The sequence below is a fragment of the Hyla sarda genome, chromosome 8 (assembly GCF_029499605.1).
Source record: "Hyla sarda isolate aHylSar1 chromosome 8, aHylSar1.hap1, whole genome shotgun sequence".
Taxonomy (NCBI): Eukaryota; Metazoa; Chordata; class Amphibia; order Anura; family Hylidae; genus Hyla; species Hyla sarda.
In genome coordinates, this window is record NC_079196.1 from 32,753,101 (window position 1) to 32,771,022 (window position 17,922).

Below are 17,922 nucleotides of genomic sequence, written 5' to 3' on the forward strand. Positions count from 1 at the left end.
GAGGGTTTTGTGTGCTAGTACAAAGTCCCATGGGCTGTTTTAATAAATTCTGTCCTAAAATTCCAGACTGAATTTACACTGTAATTCGGACATTAATCTGCATACACAACTGATTTTGGGCAGAATTTCAAGTCCAATTGACATCAATGGGATTCTGCTGCTGAATTCTGCCCAAACAATGAACATGTTCATTCTTTTGGCGAATGTCCTTTCCATTGAAAAAAATTCAGCCGTGTTGAAGGCCCTAATTCTCCCGAACCACCCAGCATTTAAAGGGGTATTCCGGGCAAAAAGGTTTTATCTTCTATCCAAAGGATAGGGGATAAGATGTCTGATCGCGGGGGGCCTGCTGCTGAGAACTCCCGCGACATTGTATGCAGGTGCTGAATCTCCAGTTCCGGAAACCTCCGGGTTTCCGGGACTGGGGACGTGACGTGACACCACGCCCCCTCCATTCATGTCTATGGGAGGGGGCGTGACGGCCGTCACGCCCCCTCCCATAGACATGAATGGAGGGGGCATGGCTTGACACCCGGAGGTTTCCGAAACTGGAGATTCAGCACCCGCATACAATGCGGGTGCTGCAGCGGGATCGCGGGAGGTCCCAACAGCAGGCCCCCCGCGATTAGACATCTTATCCCCTATCCTTTGGATAGGGGATAAAATGTTTTTGCCCGAAATACCCCTTTAACAAGACTAATGAATTTTTTTTTTTTTGAGTTCTTCTTAAGTATGTTCAAATTTATTTAAAAAACATAGGGGCTGGGAAATTTTTTCATAAAAAAGAAAAGTTTTCCATTTAAGAATTTTGTAAGAATTGTTACATTTAACTGAGCCAACAATACGGGAGGTTTCTCCTCCTCGAGAAACATGTAGTAAAGGAGCGCAGAGGTACGAGCACATGTAAACCGCCCCCCCTGGAAACACTACTTTGTGTAGACAGATGTGAAACATGAAGGCCCTTCAGGAAAGCGCAGGGAGGGTTTTCGAGTGATCTCACCCTGGAACATTCCACACGTTTGCTCTGTTCTGCTTCAGAATTCCATTAAACAAATGACGGCAGAGATTATTTTTGAAGCGTTAACAATTATAAAAAAAAAAAAATCTGTCATACACCATGTTCCAGGTACTTCACTGCATAGATTCTCCCCCTCCACTATACTATTACATAATGTTTTCCTTGAATCATGTACTTAAAGGGGTTATCCAGGAAAAACTTATATATATATATATATATATATATATCAACTGGCTCCAGAAAGTTAAACAGATTTGTAAATTAATTCTATTAAAAAATCTTAATCCTTTCAGTACTTATGAGCTTCTGAAGTTAAGGTTGTTCTTTTCTGTCTAAGTGCTCTCTGATGACACGTGTCTCGGGAACCGCCCAGTTTAGAAGCAAATCCCCATAGCAAACCTCTTCTAAACTGGGCGGTTCCCGAGACACGTGTCATCAGAGAGCACTTAGACAGAAAAGAAGAACCTTAACTTCAGAAGCTCATAAGTACTGAAAGGATTAAGATTTTTTAATAGAAGTAATTCACAAATCTGTTTAACTTTCTGGAGCCAGTTGATATATAAAAAAAAGTTTTTTTCCTGGAATACCCCTTTAACTACAAAGACTGTAAGAGATAAGCTGGCCAGGATCAGGGCTGGTGCAAGGATCTTTGCCACCCTAGACAAAAGCTAATTTTGCCACCCCTTGACCCCACCCATTGGCCCACCCGTTGACATACCCCACCTTACTACTGGGGTGACACACCGTAACAAACCTCTTCCTCATGCTGCTGGCTTAGTGAATGGTTCGGATGCTGGTTGTCTAACTTTCTTGCGGCAGGCAAAGCGGCACCCCCTCATCAAGAGGGCGCTCTAGGCAGCTGCCTATTTTGCTTACAGGAAGAGCCAGCCCTGGCCATGATAGTATCCAGGCTGCGGGGACTAGCTTGGCATAGACACATGGTTGAAGTCATTGGCTAAGCCAATGTTGCAAACCAAAATCTGTCAGGGGGGCGTGATGGATTGCAGATTTGGAAAAGTCACCATTTGGGGGTACACTTATGTAGGCAAATCTGGAGAACAATGGGCTTAATGTCCAATGTAAAATTGTTACAATTCATTTTTATCAGTTCTACAACCAATCGAACTTTGGGCAGAATGGGTCTGAAAGGACACAGCAAATAAATTAAATTATAGCGATTTGCACTGTTTTAAGTACCCAGATCAGTGGACTCAAAACTGTGGCCCTCCAACTGTTGCAACCGGTGGCTGTCCGGGTTTGCTGGGAGTTGTATTGTGCAACAACAGGAGGGCCACAGTTGGGAGACCATTGACCTAGACCTTAGTTTCCAATCCAACCAGCGTCTGAATGGAGTTTGTAAAAGTTTATCTGGATATTCTAATTTACTCTCATCCTCCTAAGACATACTAACATCTCAAAGGGTATGTCCATAGTGCAAACCCAATAAAACAGCTTCCATTGAAACCATGCAATACCACATTTCTCCTGCAGTGGCCACTGTATGCACAATGCGAGCTGATCGACTGGTGTTTCTGCTACCACACTCACGTCAATCAGCTGATCACCAGTGGGTCCTCCTCAACGGTAGAGAGAAGTGGGTTGATGGTTGAACGATCACTATACAAGAATTACTTTTTAGACCCAGCCATAAACGTGGTAGACCATATACATTTTTTTTTCCAGTGGAGTACCCCTTTAAGGAAAATGGTTGTCTGGGGATTGGAAAATTAGATTGTGAGCTCAAATGTCCCAAAATATTTCAGGCAAGCTGTTTTTCTAAGACACAATGATAGATTCCTGATGACTTCTGGACCTACATTAGTTGACGGGACATATGGACGGGGTTAGCAGACATTGGTTGACTTCTAAGAATCATTAATGGTGAGCACCTCCCCTTATATTCGGCAGATCGGTTTGTCACTACCGGGACTAGTTCGTCTCGGATGGTGGGGCCAGAAGGCAGCTGAGCCCCATACTGGAGATCGGTTGAAAGGCCACTGACCAAGAATAACTTTTTTAGATCTAGGCATAAAACGTAGTAGACCATATTGGCAGAGACTGCGTTTCAAAGAAACCATACATGGTCAATAACACCGGGCAAAAGATGAATGATCTAGAATTATTCTAGGACATTATAGGATACTTTATGGAGTTCAAACAAGGTAGATTTCATTTCAGACCAGGACGGTTTGTCATTGGTTGACTAAAACGATCCTTCATTGTCAAATTTTACCTGAGAAGAAGATGATTTTCATAAACTTTAATCTAATGCGCATGGGAAAAAAGATTGTCCGGAGATCGGAAAATTACATGTTCCAAAATATTTCAAGCAGACTGTTCTTCTAAGACACAATGATGGATTCCTGCTGACTTCTGGACCTACATTAGATGATGGGACATATGGACGGGGTTAGCTTGGACACCGGCTGATTTCTAAGGATCATCGCCGGTGATGATGGAGCGCGCTGGAGTTCATTTTTAACAAATGAAACACATGTCTTCTATGTAATGGTTGTCATATGAACAAACCTGGAGAAGTGCAGTCATGGCTGCCATGTGATCAGCTTAATAATGAAAAGGCCATGAAATCCTAAACTCTATTTACTGGTAATCGAGTTAATCCCAGCTTACACTTCAAAAGGGAACAACGCAAAACGGCTGCTCACCTTGCAGGCATTGCACAACGAGCTCATCCTTGAAATATGATGCGATTTAACAGCGAGCGAAGAATGAATGCCATGTGTGACTTTCTCAAACCTCGCCCATAGGCAGCAACTCCTAGCTCACATACCTGCCCTCTGAAATCACCGCGGCCTCATCCAATACACCATATATGTCCATAAACTGCACCCAAGACGGCGGTGGCATAAACCAGTCCATTTGTCACCACGATTTCTAAGCATTTACTGAGCTCTTAAAATTCCTTTTATGACAGTGGCTTAAGGTTTGCAGGTTATAGACACACTCAAGGGTTTTATAAGAAGGATACGCGACTCCCACGCTGACTTGTGGTGATTCCCAGAGCATCATTACTGAAGAATAGTGGGATTAATGCAATAGCAAAAATCTATGGAGAGTTACTTTTATTACTTGTAAAATACAAATTCTTGCTTTAGGTTTCATCGTTTAATGGCTGCATTCATGAATAATAACGCCGATGTGTCAACTTTCCTCTCTGTTAGAAAGTTCAAGACATTTTCTCGAACTTCAAGAAACAATGACATTTTACATTTTTAGATTGTTCCCTCCACCTTCTGTTTAGCCCAGTTTACATAAGGACCCACCAAAGTCAATTGCATCCCATATAATCACAATCGGCCGAACCACAATGAGAAAAATAAAGGGGCAGTGAGATCCATGAGGCTGTATTCGGTACTGCAGTTTACCTCCACACAGTCTATTAATGTTAATGGGCAGACCTGCAGTACCAGACACAGCCACACTTAAAGGGGTATTCGGGGATTTTTTTTTATTTGACTATGCTATAGGGGCTGTAAAGTTAGTGTAGTTCATAATATAGTGTCTGTACCTGTGTGTGACAGTTTTCTCACAATTCTTATGTGATTTACACCCGAATATTTATTTTTAACAGCATACAAAATGACTGCTGTCTCAGATTTTTCCCAGCTTGCAATGCGGCCGAGACCTGACTCACTAGTCAGCTGATGACAGGGAGCCTGTCTGCTTCAATGGGTGGAGAGAGCAATCTGCAAGTAATGCAACAGCTGGAGACACCCTGATTGAAAACCACAGGTCTGCAGCTCATTTATGTTTCAAGGGGTGGGGTGGCTGATGTGTGGGAGGGAGGAAAATGGTATCATGGGATTTGTAGGCAAACAAAAAACTGAAAACAGGAAATACCAGTTCACAGAAAGCTAGCCACAGTGTTATGGTAATCTCACACCATTTAGCCCAAGACAAGCGCAGATCCTCCCTAAGCATGTCCATTACTGTCTGCCAGGTACATACTAGAATCACCTTATGGTGGATAACCCCTTTAATTGGACATTGCGGTCTTGTTTATCACTGTGGATGGCTTGCAGTGTACAGCTTTTTGCTATGCTGATTGAAAACATATCCCCTCTCCACAGGAACCACTAGGACATCTGCGATTTCCACAATAGGGCCCGGCTGTTACCTTTGACCTCTACCATCGGGCGATGTCCCACCTCTGCGGGTGTTTGGGGGAGCGATCCATCACTCCCGATACCAGTTCATCTCTAAAGTTTGGGGCCAGAAAGCTGGTAGGATTTCAACCCCTATTCTGGAAATCGTGTGGGATGGGGTTCGCCCCAGTGGTCAAACCCCGACTGGACACTTCTTCAATAGGTCTCACTTACCTATCCTTAAAAAGGAACCGGTCAACAACTTTTTCAAACTGAACCTGCTGGTTGTGTAATGCAGATCATTTAATACTCCTATATATTAAGCAAGCAGTGGTAGACACAGCTCACCCTCTCGCCAATACCACGACACGAGACAGGACTGGACCCCCCAGTCCAGAATAAAAGGAAGAACAGAAGGCAATGTCCAGCGTGGTAGTTCAAACAATACTCAACGATTTATTCAGCAATTAGCCAACATGGAGAACAGGTGACGCGTTTCGGCCACAGTGCGCAGCCTTAGTCGCACGATATCAGTTATATCAGTGTCGAAGTATTAATGTTTTTACATATTACAGTGGTACTCCACTGGAAAAAATTTTTTTTAAATCAACTGGTGCCAGAAAGTTAAACAGATTTGTAAATTACTTCTATTTAAAAATCTTAATCCTTAATCCAGTATTTATCAGCTGCTATATGCTCCACAGGATGTTCTTTTTTTTTTTTTTTTTTTTCTCCTTTCTGTCTGACTATAGTGCTCTCTGCTGACACCCCTGTTCATTTTAGGAGCTGACCAGAGCAGGATAGGTTTACTATGAGGATTTGCTCCTACTCTGGACAGTTCCTAAAATGGACAGAGGTGTCAGCAGAGAGCACTGTGATCAGACAGAAAGGAAATTCAAAAAGAAAAGAACAACCTGTGGAACTTACAGCAGCTGATAAGTACTGGAAGGGTTAAGATTTTTAAACGCACCATACTCATGTATAGAATGGGTGTTTATTGACCTACACTTCCAGCAGCTTTACTTTAAAAAAAAAAAAAAAAAATTTATATATATATATATATATATATATATATATATATATATATATATATTGAAAACCACTATAAATTTAACTTTCTATGAACCCAGTAAAATTCAAACAGAAAAAAAATAAAAAATAAAAAAAAAGTTCTAAAGCAAGATTAATAAATCATAACCCACAATGTGTAGTTATGCAACCTGGTAGCAGATTGGTAGATCCTATTCATAATGTATATATCTAGAGCAGCATTGATGTAGAAAGCTGAATCCTCTAGAGCAGTGGTCTTCAACCTGCGGACCTCCAGATGTTGCAAAACTACAACTTCCAGCATGCCCGGACAGCCAACGGCTGTCCGGGCAAGCTGGGAGTTGTAGTTTTGCAACATCTGGAGGTCCGCAGGTTGAAGACCACTGCTCTAGAGTCCTGAATCTCATTGACATCCCCCATTCCTAATCTGTATCGCCACATACAAGTAATGTGACTGGTGCTAGGACCCTGAAGGATCCCTGCCTGCACCCTGTAGGTATGGCAGCCACAGGCAAGGAAAGATTTGCGGCCCATCAATCATCCTGCCTGAGCGATTATCTGTAAGGCCTGAATTTTATTAGGAAATAGGACTGTTAAAGCCCTTGGCGGGGAGGAAGACTTAGGAGGAGGAGGGCGAAAAGAAAAATATACAAAATTATGCAACAAAAAGAAAATTACTTGCATATGCACAAATATTATTTCACTGCATGGGACGAAAGGTTTTGATTTTTTTTCCCCCTAAAATTGTTCAAAAGTAGGCAATAAAAAAAAAGTTCTAAAATAAAAAAACAGGTGCCCATTCAGGAGGCGACAATGAGGGGCAAGGCACAGGGTGCTTTAGCTGTTACAAAACTACAACTCCCAGCATGCCCGGACAGCCGTTGGCTGTCCGGGCATGCTGGGAGTTGTAGTTTTGCAACAGCTGGAGGAACCTTGATTGGAAAACACTGTCATAGGGTCTCTCAGCAAAGTTAAAAATGGGGACCAAACCTGGTGATGAGTCCCTATGACAGTGTTGCCTAACCAGGGCGCCTTTAGCTGTTGCAAAACTACAACTCCCAGCATTCCCGGACAGCCGTCGGCTGTCCGGGCATGCTGGGAGTTGTAGTTTTGCAACAGCTGGAGGCACCCTGATTGGGAAACACAGTCATAGGGACTCAGGCCCAAACCCTGGTTATGATGAACAGCATTCAACAACTATGACTTGTGTAGCAACTTGCAAGGTCCTCTATTAAGTAATTCCATCAATTATCTGGAGCAGATAAGGGCTCTTCCATAAGACGGCAGAATGTCCACAGTGTAAACAAGCCTTAAAGGGGTATTCCAGGCAAAACCTTTTTTTATATATATCAACTGGCTCCGGAAAGTTATACAGATTTGTAAATTAAAGGGGTATTCCAGGCAAAACCTTTTTTTATATATATCAACTGGCTCCGGAAAGTTATACAGATTTGTAAATTACTTCTATTAAAAAATCTTAATCCTTCCAGTAGTTATTAGCTTCTGAAGTTTTCTGTCTAACTGCTCATTGATGATGTCACGTCCCGGGAGCTGTGCATGATGGGAGAATATCCCCATAGGAACTGCACAGCTCCCGGGACGTGAGTCATCAGAGAGCAGTTAGACAGAAAACAACAACTCAACTTCAGAAGCTAATAACTATTGGAAGGATTAAGATTTATTAATAGAAGTAATTTACAAATCTGTTTAACTTTCCGGAGCTAGTTGATATATAAAAAAAAAAGTTTTGGCCTGGAATACCCCTTTAAAAAGCACCTCTGTCTCTGGAGGACCCAGCATGTCCATGCAAATATCAAAAAGACAGCCCACTCATTTCAAGACGATTCATGTAATGCTTTACTTCCCCTCTGGGGGAGCTGTAGGAAAACTGAGTATTGTTCAACTTTCCCATCAGAGATGATCACAAGAAGTCCAAACTCATTTTAAAGACAGATTATGTAATGCTTCACTTCTCCTGTGGGGGAGCTGCAGGAGAACTAAACACTGTTCAACTTTCCCATCGCAGATCATCACTAGGAGTCCAAGCAGCTGGATCTCCCCTTGTGATCAGTTGGAGAAAGAGAAGCGGTAAAGGCAAAAAAATGGATCTGGCACAATACAAGCTACCCACACATCTCAGTTCCCAGTGGTCTCAGGTCGGGGACCACATTTGTAAACATAAAAATTAGTTAAAAAATTTATAAAAATCACACAATAACCTATAGAGTCCCATAATAGTAACATTCCTACTAACCACAAAAAAAAACAACTTTCAAAATGTTTCTGCCGCTAGAGGGTAAAGAAAATCAGTCTGGAATAAATAGGAACAAGACTTCCATGTTTGCACACAAGCGGATCCCATTGAGTTGGCAGATTTCCAGAGACAATAATAAAAACGCTCTTACCACAGTTTACAAATATCGGAGAAAACACATAAAAGAAGATTAACATTTCTTAAATATGAGTTCATGTCACATTCAGATGCACAACTGCGTTGCCGAGCCGTCTGGACCACCCAGCCGTGTGATGTTTGGGAACGTACGAGGGGTATTCCCATTTTGTAGACTGGTAAGGTATTGCTGGGATATGTCATCACTTTATGATCCTGGGGTCCGACTAACCGATCCTGAGAATGAAGGGGACACGATGCTACGCCAGCACAGCCAGGGCTGTGGAGTCAGATTCGAGGAGTCGGATGAAATTTTGGGTACCTGGAGTCGGAGTCGTCAAACAATGCTGCGCCAATAAAGGACTGTATCCACCTTTTCCAGCCCACGGGAGCACCTGAAAGCTGAACTAATTTATGCAGGATAAGTCATCAACTGCCGAGCCGAGAAGTTAGTGACGAATCGAATTTACTGTAAATTCGCTCATCTCTAATTACCATAACACTGTGGCTAGCTTTCTGTGAACTAGGTATTTCCTGTTGGAGTTCGTTCTCTCAAACTACACATCCCATAGTTCCTTGTTTGTAAGTGTGAGGTCACTTTCCTCCCTCCCACACATCAGCCACCCATTGAAAACACAAATGAGCTGCATTCCATTTAAAAGACCAGTGTTTTCTAACCAGGGTGCCTCCAGCTATTGCACAAATACAATTAGTTGCAGAATGATCTCTCTCTCTCAGAGCGGTCGCTCTGCCCATTGAAGCAGACAGGCTCCATCTGATCACCTGACTAGTGATGTAATGTCTCGGCCGCACTGCAACCTGGGGAAAGCCGAGACCTGAGTCATTTTGTATGCTGTTAAAAATAAATATTGAGGCGAAAATTGAAGAATCGTGAGACCACTATCAAACACAGGTCCAGACACTATATTATGAACTCAACTAACTTTACAGCCAGTCCAAAAAAAAAAAAAATAATCCTGAAATACCCCTTAAATCAGTGGTCTACAACCTGCGGACCTCCAGATGTTGCAAAACTACAACACCCAGCATGCCCGGACAGCCAACGGCTGTCCGGGCATGCTGGGAGTTGTAGTTTTGCAACATCTGGAGGTCCGCAGGTTGAAGACTACTGCCTTAAATCCTTCTGCAGGTCCGACTTGTAAGTGCGCTAAACACGGTGTGCATAGAATAGTATAAAACCCGTTTACCTGGAATCCACACAAAAATTCCGCCTTGATTTTCCGTAGTGTGAACTAGCTCTAACCGGCTCATAATCATAGGCCTTGTAAATCTTTCCCCATATAGACTTGAATGTGAAGAATGCAAAGAAAAAAAAAACACTTAACATGAAGCAGCACTTACGTTTATTTCAAAGAAAACCAGTTCTGGGGAAATTTCTACTTTTCTCTGAAGAAAAGACAAAAAAATAAGAAAAAAATAAAATAAAAATACCCCCCCCCCCCACACGCATTCCCAACAGCGTCGCACTTGGAACCCAGATTTCAATGTACGCAGCGCATCAATAGTCGCTGAGCGAGATTAAAAGAACACACCACGATCCTGCGGCGGGGGGTCCTGAGGATCAACATGAGGATCAAACTGCAACCTCGTGTAAACTACACAGGGGCGACATAAGACGGGTGTCTACAGCGTATTGAGAAGAATTTACGAAAATCCAAATTTCATTTATTTGTTAAATTTTTGAAAAGGCCTCTAAAAAATGAAAGAAGCGACATGATGGGTTGCTATGGGCAACTGGGCAACTTCTCCTCTGCACAGGTTTTGATAAACCATATAGAACAAAACTGGTTGTTCTATATGGTTTTTTACCCTATTTTTTTTTTTCCGGTGTTTGACGGACTTGCGCCAAATTTATCATTTGTCGCACGCTATATAGTAACTTTGGCGTTTCTTGGGGTTTACTAGCCTAAACTGATTGTATGGCATTTTTTTTATGTCAGTTTTAAAATGACTTTGAATTGCGACAAGATTGCGGTATTAGTAACCGTTTATGCGACAAAGTATAAAAGGCCCTAATAGTAAATTCCCGACCACTGCAAAAAAGAAGCATGTCAAAAGTTGATTTGCAGTCGGAAACTGAAAACGACGTAATGACAAAGGCGAAATGAAAAGTCGCAAATCGCAATGTCTCAAGTGGAAATGCGACAATAGTACGCAATAAAAGACGTGTATATGCAATGATGAATACCCCCCCCCAATGTCCTTACTGAAAATAAAAAAGGAAATCCCAAAAGGGAGTGTGCCGCAGCGGCTCGGGTGTACCTGACTTATCATGCATGTGGACGTTCCTGCTTCGGGAGAGCCTTTCCGTTGCATAATAATTCAAGTAGTCATAAAGTGACTAAGCACAAAATCGAAAAGGAGAGGAAGGAGGAGGAAGAACATTGTAAGGAAGTGTTTGTATACACTTAAATGGGCGCTGTCAGATACAAAAACTTTTGATATGTGGTAAAGCATGTATAACCAATAGGTTTTGCAATTGCTTTCATTAGAAAATTTTTAGTATTTCATACTGAAAAAGCCAGTTAAACAACTGCCCCCCCCTGCCTGCTTGGACACATACTAGTCCTGCTGTGTCCATGCGTCATCACCTATGTCATGGACACACTTCCTTGATTGACAGCTGTGAGTGCAGGGCTCACAACTAGAGGAAAAATCCTCCCACTGTCAGCTTGTGTCCCGCTACTGTCAGTGAGGACAAGCTGGGAGTTGTAGTTTTGCTAATGCTAGGGGAGATGTGAGCAGACAACATACTGAGGGAGGGGGCGGAGACCTGCACAGTGAGGCCACGCCCCCTCCCATTTAGAGGAATTCAGACTAGTTAGCTAAATTAAAAGTGTAATAAAAAGTAAATAAAGGTGCTAGACACAAAGGTGCTAGACACATTGTGGCTCCAGCTGTTGCAAAACTACAACCCCCCAGCATGCCCGGACAGCCGTTGGCTGTCCGGGCATGCTGGGAGTTGTAGTTTTGCAACAGCTGGAGGCACACTGCTTTGGGAAACACTGCTCTGGAGGCTGTCTAGGTATTTAGTTATAGTAGGAAGTACAGTTCCGGAGCACAAATTTACGCTCTACACTACACAGAAAAGAAATTGAACACGCATGAGCTGAAACTTTTAAAGGGGTACTCCGAAGGAAAAAAATAATCTTTTTTTAAATCAACTGGTGCCAGAAAATTATACAGATTTGTCAATTACTTCTATTTCATATTCTTAACCCTTCCAGTACTTATCAGCTGCTGTAGGCTCCACAGGAAGTTTTGTAGTTCTTTCCAGTCTGACCACAGTCCTCTCTGCTGACATCTCTGCCGGTGTCAGGAACTGTCCAGAGCATGAGCAAATCCCCATAGCAAACCTCTCCTGCTCTGGACAGTTCCTGGCATGGACAGAGGAGTCAGCAGAGATCACTGTGGTCAGACTGGAAAGAACTACAAAACTTCCTGTGGAGCATACAGCAGCTGATAAGTACTGGAAGGATTAAGATTTTAGTATAGAAGTAATTTACAAATCTTCATAACTTTCTGGCACCAGTTGATTTGACATTTTTTTTCCCCTTTAAGACTGAATAGGGCATAAGTGTATAAATGTATGGGACCCAACATAATTTAAAGAAAGACCCGGGAGAAGCATGCTGCTGTGCGCTTCACTCTACCTCTCTCTGCAAATTCAATTTCCAGTTGCAGTCTCCATTATAAGTTTATGGAGCACATCTCCTACATCTAGACGGAGATCACACAAAGCCGGAGAGCAAAGCGCACAGCCTCATGCTTCTCCCCACTTGTTCTAACAATCACTGGTGGTTCACGGTTTACTCACCATCCCCTATTCTCTCCTGCCGGTCCCCGTTCCTGACCGAGCACAGCTTTCTTGGCTGATGACCAGGCTCTTCCTTTGTGTCAAAACAAACGCAGAAAGTGCTGCTCATCTGGTACCGAACACCAGGACTACGGACCGAACACCAGCATATGGTGGAGAACGGGGGCAAGGTGAGTAGATATATTTTTATTTTTATTATAATTTTTTCGAACCTGAGCAGAAACATTATGTGAACTGGAGACATTTTATTCAGAATAAAATTCTGAAGGACACACATTCACTTTTTGAATCAATTAAAATGACTTAAAGGGGTACTCGGGTGAAAAACTGTTTAACTTTTTTAAAGTTAAACAGATTTGTAAATTACTTCTTTAAAAAAAAAATCTTAATCCTTCCTGTACTTATTAGTTGCTGAATACTACAGTGGAAATTCTTTTCCGTTTGAAACACAGAGCTGTCTGCTGACATCACGAGCACAGTGCTCTCTGCTGACATCTCTGTCCATTTAGGAACTGTCCAGAGTAAAAGGAAATTCCCATAGCAAACATATGCTGTTCTGGACAGTTCCTAAAATGGACAGAGATGTCAGCAGAGAGCACTGTGCTCGTGATGTCAGCAGACAGCTCTGTGTTTCAAACGGAAAAGAATTTCCACTGTAGTATTCAGCAGCTAATAAGTACAGGAAGGATTAAGATTTTTTAATAGAAGTAATATACAAATATGTTTAACTTTAAAAAAAAAATAAAAAAAGTTTTTCACCGGAGTACCCCTTTAAGTCATTTTAATTGATTCAAAAAGTGAATGTGTGTCCTTTGGAATATAATTCTGAATAAAATGTCTCCAGTTCACAAAATGTTTCTGCTCAGGTTCGAAAAAATTATAAGAAAAAGAAAAATATATCTACTCACCTTGTCCCCGTTCCCCACCATATGTTGGTGTTCGGTTCGTAGTCCTGGTGTTTGGTACCAGATGAGCAGCACTTTCTGCGTTTGTTTTAACCAGTTGATTAAAAAAAAAAAAACAAAAAAAAAAAAAACGTTTTTCACCGGAGTACCCCTTTAAGGGCGTTGGCAACAATCAGGTTAAAAAAAATCTCTCTCTCTCTCTCTACTATATAAAAGGTACCCGACCCTCAAACGTCTGGATATTTATACCGCGGGTCACTGAATTCCTGCATTAAATTCTTTTATAAAAAGGGAAATTCTGAGACCCCTGGCAAACACTCTCCGCTTCTATACCCCGCATCCCTGCCGCTATAAATTCAGTGCATATGTTCCATAGAGCTCATTGTTATTGGCTTACGTGGGAACGGCCTCTTGGACTGGAGCCATTGTGTAAAGAGAATCTTTAGAAGTGGATTTTTTTTTGGGGGGGGGGGGGGGGGGGGTAATGTTCCCCCCTGTTCGGTTAATATCAGTAACAGGCCAGAGCGCGGGGGTCTTTGATGTCGATTTACCCCCCCAACCTCCGATTACTGGTGAGTGAGGCGGCTGCAGATAGTGACACCGACCATCTAGAGTTTCCATGAGGATAAACGTATTTCCACCCGACATCTGTCTTCTCTCCGGCCTTGTTGAAAATCCTCCCTAATCTTCAATCCTTGAGAGACGACTCCCCACACAGTAAGACAGGAGGACTACTTTTCCCATCTCGGTGGGAATTCATCGGAATCTCACATTCCTTAATTTATATAGCACCAACATAGTCTGCGGCGCTGTACACAACATGTTTGGATGTCTGTATAGCGTGTTTCCCAACCAGGGTGCCTCCAGCTGTTGCAAAACTACAACACCCAGCATGCCCGGACAGCCAACGGCTGTCCGGGAATGCTGGGCGTTGTAGTTTTGCAACAGCTGGAGGCACCCTGGTTGGGAACACACTGCTATATAGTGATGCAGCCATGTATGAGGCCATACACCATTAGGATTATTTTGGTTTTCTATGGCCACCCAGTGATCCTGTAACCATACCTCCTCTCTAAGTAGAGATTGGCCCCTGTTAGTAACCGGGCCCCATAGCTGCTACAATGCATGCAGCCCCCACCCACACAACCCCCCCCCCCCCCCCCCCCCGTGAGAACTAGAAGCGGGTTTGTGTAAATATTTTTAAAAAAAGGTGGACTTCACCTTTAACCGCACATTATATTTAGGCTTCTCGAGGATTAGAAAATCATAGATGCTTTCTCACTGAAACAGCGCCACTCTTGCCCTCAGGTTGTGCGTGGTATTGCAGCTCAGTTCCATTGAAGGGAATGAAGCACAGTTGTAATACCGCACACAACCTGGGGACAAGTGTGGCGCTGATTTCTTTTTGGAGAAAAGCACCATTGTTTCACCTAATTCCAAACAACTTTTTTTTTTTTTTTATTCAATTTTTAGGAAACAGAAGGTAGGGGTCCCTGGGTAAAATACAAAGGAAGGGTTCCTCTTGGGTGGGGTCAAAATAATACAGTAGAAATATGATGATAGTTTCCACTAAATTATACTTTATTCCAAGTAATAATACTACTACTGAGTGTCAAATAAAAAGTACTAATACGTTGGCTACATCATAATGCCGAACACAGATGGAAACCAATGCTGTGTAGTACCAACTTAAAGGGATACTCCGGTGGAAAACATAATTATTTTTTTTTTAAATCAACTGGTGCCAGAAAGTGAAACAGATTTGTAAATGAATTCTGTTAAGAAATATTTACCGTTCCAGTAATTTTTAGCAGCTGTATGCTACAGAGGAAATTCTTTTCTTTTTGAATTTCTTTTTTGTCTTGTCCACAGTGCTCTCTGCTGACACCTGTTGCCCGTATCAGGAACTGTCCAGAGCAGGAGAAAATCCCCATTGCAAACCTATGCTGTCTGGACAGTTCCTGATCCGGGCATCAGGTGTCAGCAGAGAGCACTGTGCACAAGACAAAAAAGAAATTCAAAAAGAAAAGAATTCCCTCTGTAGCATACAGTTGCTTAAAGGGGTACTCCGCCCCTAGACATCTTATCTCCTATCCAAAGGATAGGAGATAAGATGTCAGATCGCCGGGGTCCCCATCTCCGCTGCGGCACCCCGCCATCATTACTGTACAGAGCACACTCGCTCTGTGCGTAATGACAGGCGATACAGGGGCCGGAGCATCGTTACATTGCGACTCCGCCCCTCGTGACATCACGACCCACCCCCTTAATGCAAGTCTATGGGAGGGGGCGTGATGGCCGCCACGCCCTCTCCCATAGACTTGTATTAAGGGGGTGGGCCGTGACGTCACGAGGGGGCGGGGCCGTGATGTAACGATGCTCCGGCCCCTGTATCGACGGTCATTACGCACAGAGCGGGGGTGCCCAGCAGCGGGACCCCGGCGAGCTGACATCTTATCCCCTATCCTTTGGATAGGGGATAAGATGCTAGGGGCGGAGTACCCCTTTAAAAGTACTGGAAGGATTAAGATTTTTTAATAGAAGTCATTTACAAAATCTGTTTAACTTTCTGGCACCAGTTGATTAAAAAAAAATTTTTTTTTAAATTCTGCCGAAGTACCCCTTTAATACCATAGAGGGCACTGGAGTGGTTTCTGGTCAGTAGAAGCCACAGCGTAATTGCCCCTAGTGGCCATTTTATAAATTGTCCTTGACAGTGTGTTGAGCCATGGGCATTTAGTTTCCTGTCATTAGTTGGAAGGGGTCCATGACACCAGACTATATACATTCTAGTTAGGACCTTGAGCGGGGGTCTTAATTAGCTACACAAGGCCCTGATGGAGGAGAAGAACGCCAAACAATTGAAGGTTGTTACCACTGCCGCCCTTTGGAGCACTTTGGCAAAGTGCTAGGTACTAGCAATGTTGTCCCCCAATTTTCCCAGTCTTCTTTTTGAGCCGATTTACCCTTAAGCCCTGAATATCAAAGGGACACCCCTAGAAGGACCTGTAATGGGGGCCATATGGATTGTGCCTTTCAGAAAGAGGGGAAAACTGCTGAACAGAGAAGACCGCACAGAGTTCATTTACATTCATAGAAGAATTTCTCCTTACAAGCTCAGAGAACTGACAGATATATTGTCAGAAGGCAAATTTTTAATAAAAAACAGATTTCAGGGATGATCTTTGTGAGAAGAGATTGTAGGATACTAGTCCGGGCCACACAAACTGTAGGGCTTATTTAAGAGCCAGGAAGCAATTTGTCTGGAATGTGACATAAACAATCCCATAGAATATACATCCTATATTGCTTCTGAGCATTTGCAAACCACCCTATTGAGTGAGGCCCAAAACATGTCCTAGCAAGGGGGTAGGTTGCACAATCGAGACTTGGAGGCCATCCAGATATACTGGGAGCCGAACATTTTTGGCAGATCTTTTTAATCATTTTCATGCTTTGCTCAAAACTTCCATTCCTCCACCCCCCGAACACAAAGAAGCTGAAGCACAACCGGGAGATAGCAAACAGTTTTAATTAAAACGTAATATCCTTCCACATATAAATTGCATCAGATTCTTTACACAAAAATTGGAAAGTACAAAGCCTCGCTAACCCTCCGCGTAGAAATTGGAAGAGGAATAATCAAATGTTTACAGAGCCTTTGAAGGAGAATGATAGAAAAACAGTGTTTCTTAAACAACCGGGAGAACACACGTCTGGAATCTCACATTTCGCATGGATTTTGTTTGGTCGGATAAGGACGGGGATTATTGCAAACGTTTCACACCAAGTCGGGGACTCTAATAAGAACCTGGCTAATACTTTCAATAGTAATAAAGGGAGTAATCAAGATGATCCTGCTGCTATGTAACCAACCTTGGACGCCCCTGGCACACGGAACAAAAAAACAACCAATCCTGATGGTGGAGGCTCCTGGCACACAGAACTAAAAAATAACCACTTGTGATGGTGGAGGCCCCTGGCACATGGAACTAAAAAACAACTACTCGTGATGGCGGAGGCCCCTGGCACATGGAACTAAAAAACCATCAATTTTGATGGTTGACCCCCTGGCACATGGAACTATAAAAAGAACCAGTTGTGATGGTGGAGGCCCCTGGCACATGGAACTATAAAACAACTACTCGTGATGGTGGAGGCCCCTGGCACCCGGAACTATTAAACAACCAGTTGAGATGGTGTAGGCCCCTGGCACACGGAACTATTAAACAACCAGTTGAGATGGTGTAGGCCCCTGGCACACGGAACTATTAAACAACCAGTTGAGATGGTGGAGGCCCCTGGCATACGGAACTATAAAACAACCAGTTGAGATGGTGTAGGCCCGGGGCACAGGGAAGCAAAAATAAATAAACACTTGTGATGGTGGAGGCCCCTAGCACCCAGAACCAAAAAAAAAATAACCACTTGTGATGGTGGAGGCCCCTGGCACACGGATCCAAAAAAAATATCCACTTGTGATGGTGTAGGCCCCTGGCACACGGAACTATTAAACAACCAGTTGAGATGGTGGAGGCCACTGGCACACGGAACTATAAAACAACCAGTTGGGATGGTGGAGGCCCCTGGCACCCGGAACTATAAAACGACCACTT

General features: G+C 43.1%; 1 protein-coding gene across 1 annotated transcript in view; it reads right to left on the reverse strand.

The window, feature by feature from the left end:
- RND3 (Rho family GTPase 3) overlaps positions 1 to 17,922 on the reverse strand; it is a 39,195-nt gene that overhangs the window by 6,811 nt on the left and 14,462 nt on the right. The gene's annotated exons all lie outside the window — the stretch shown is intronic.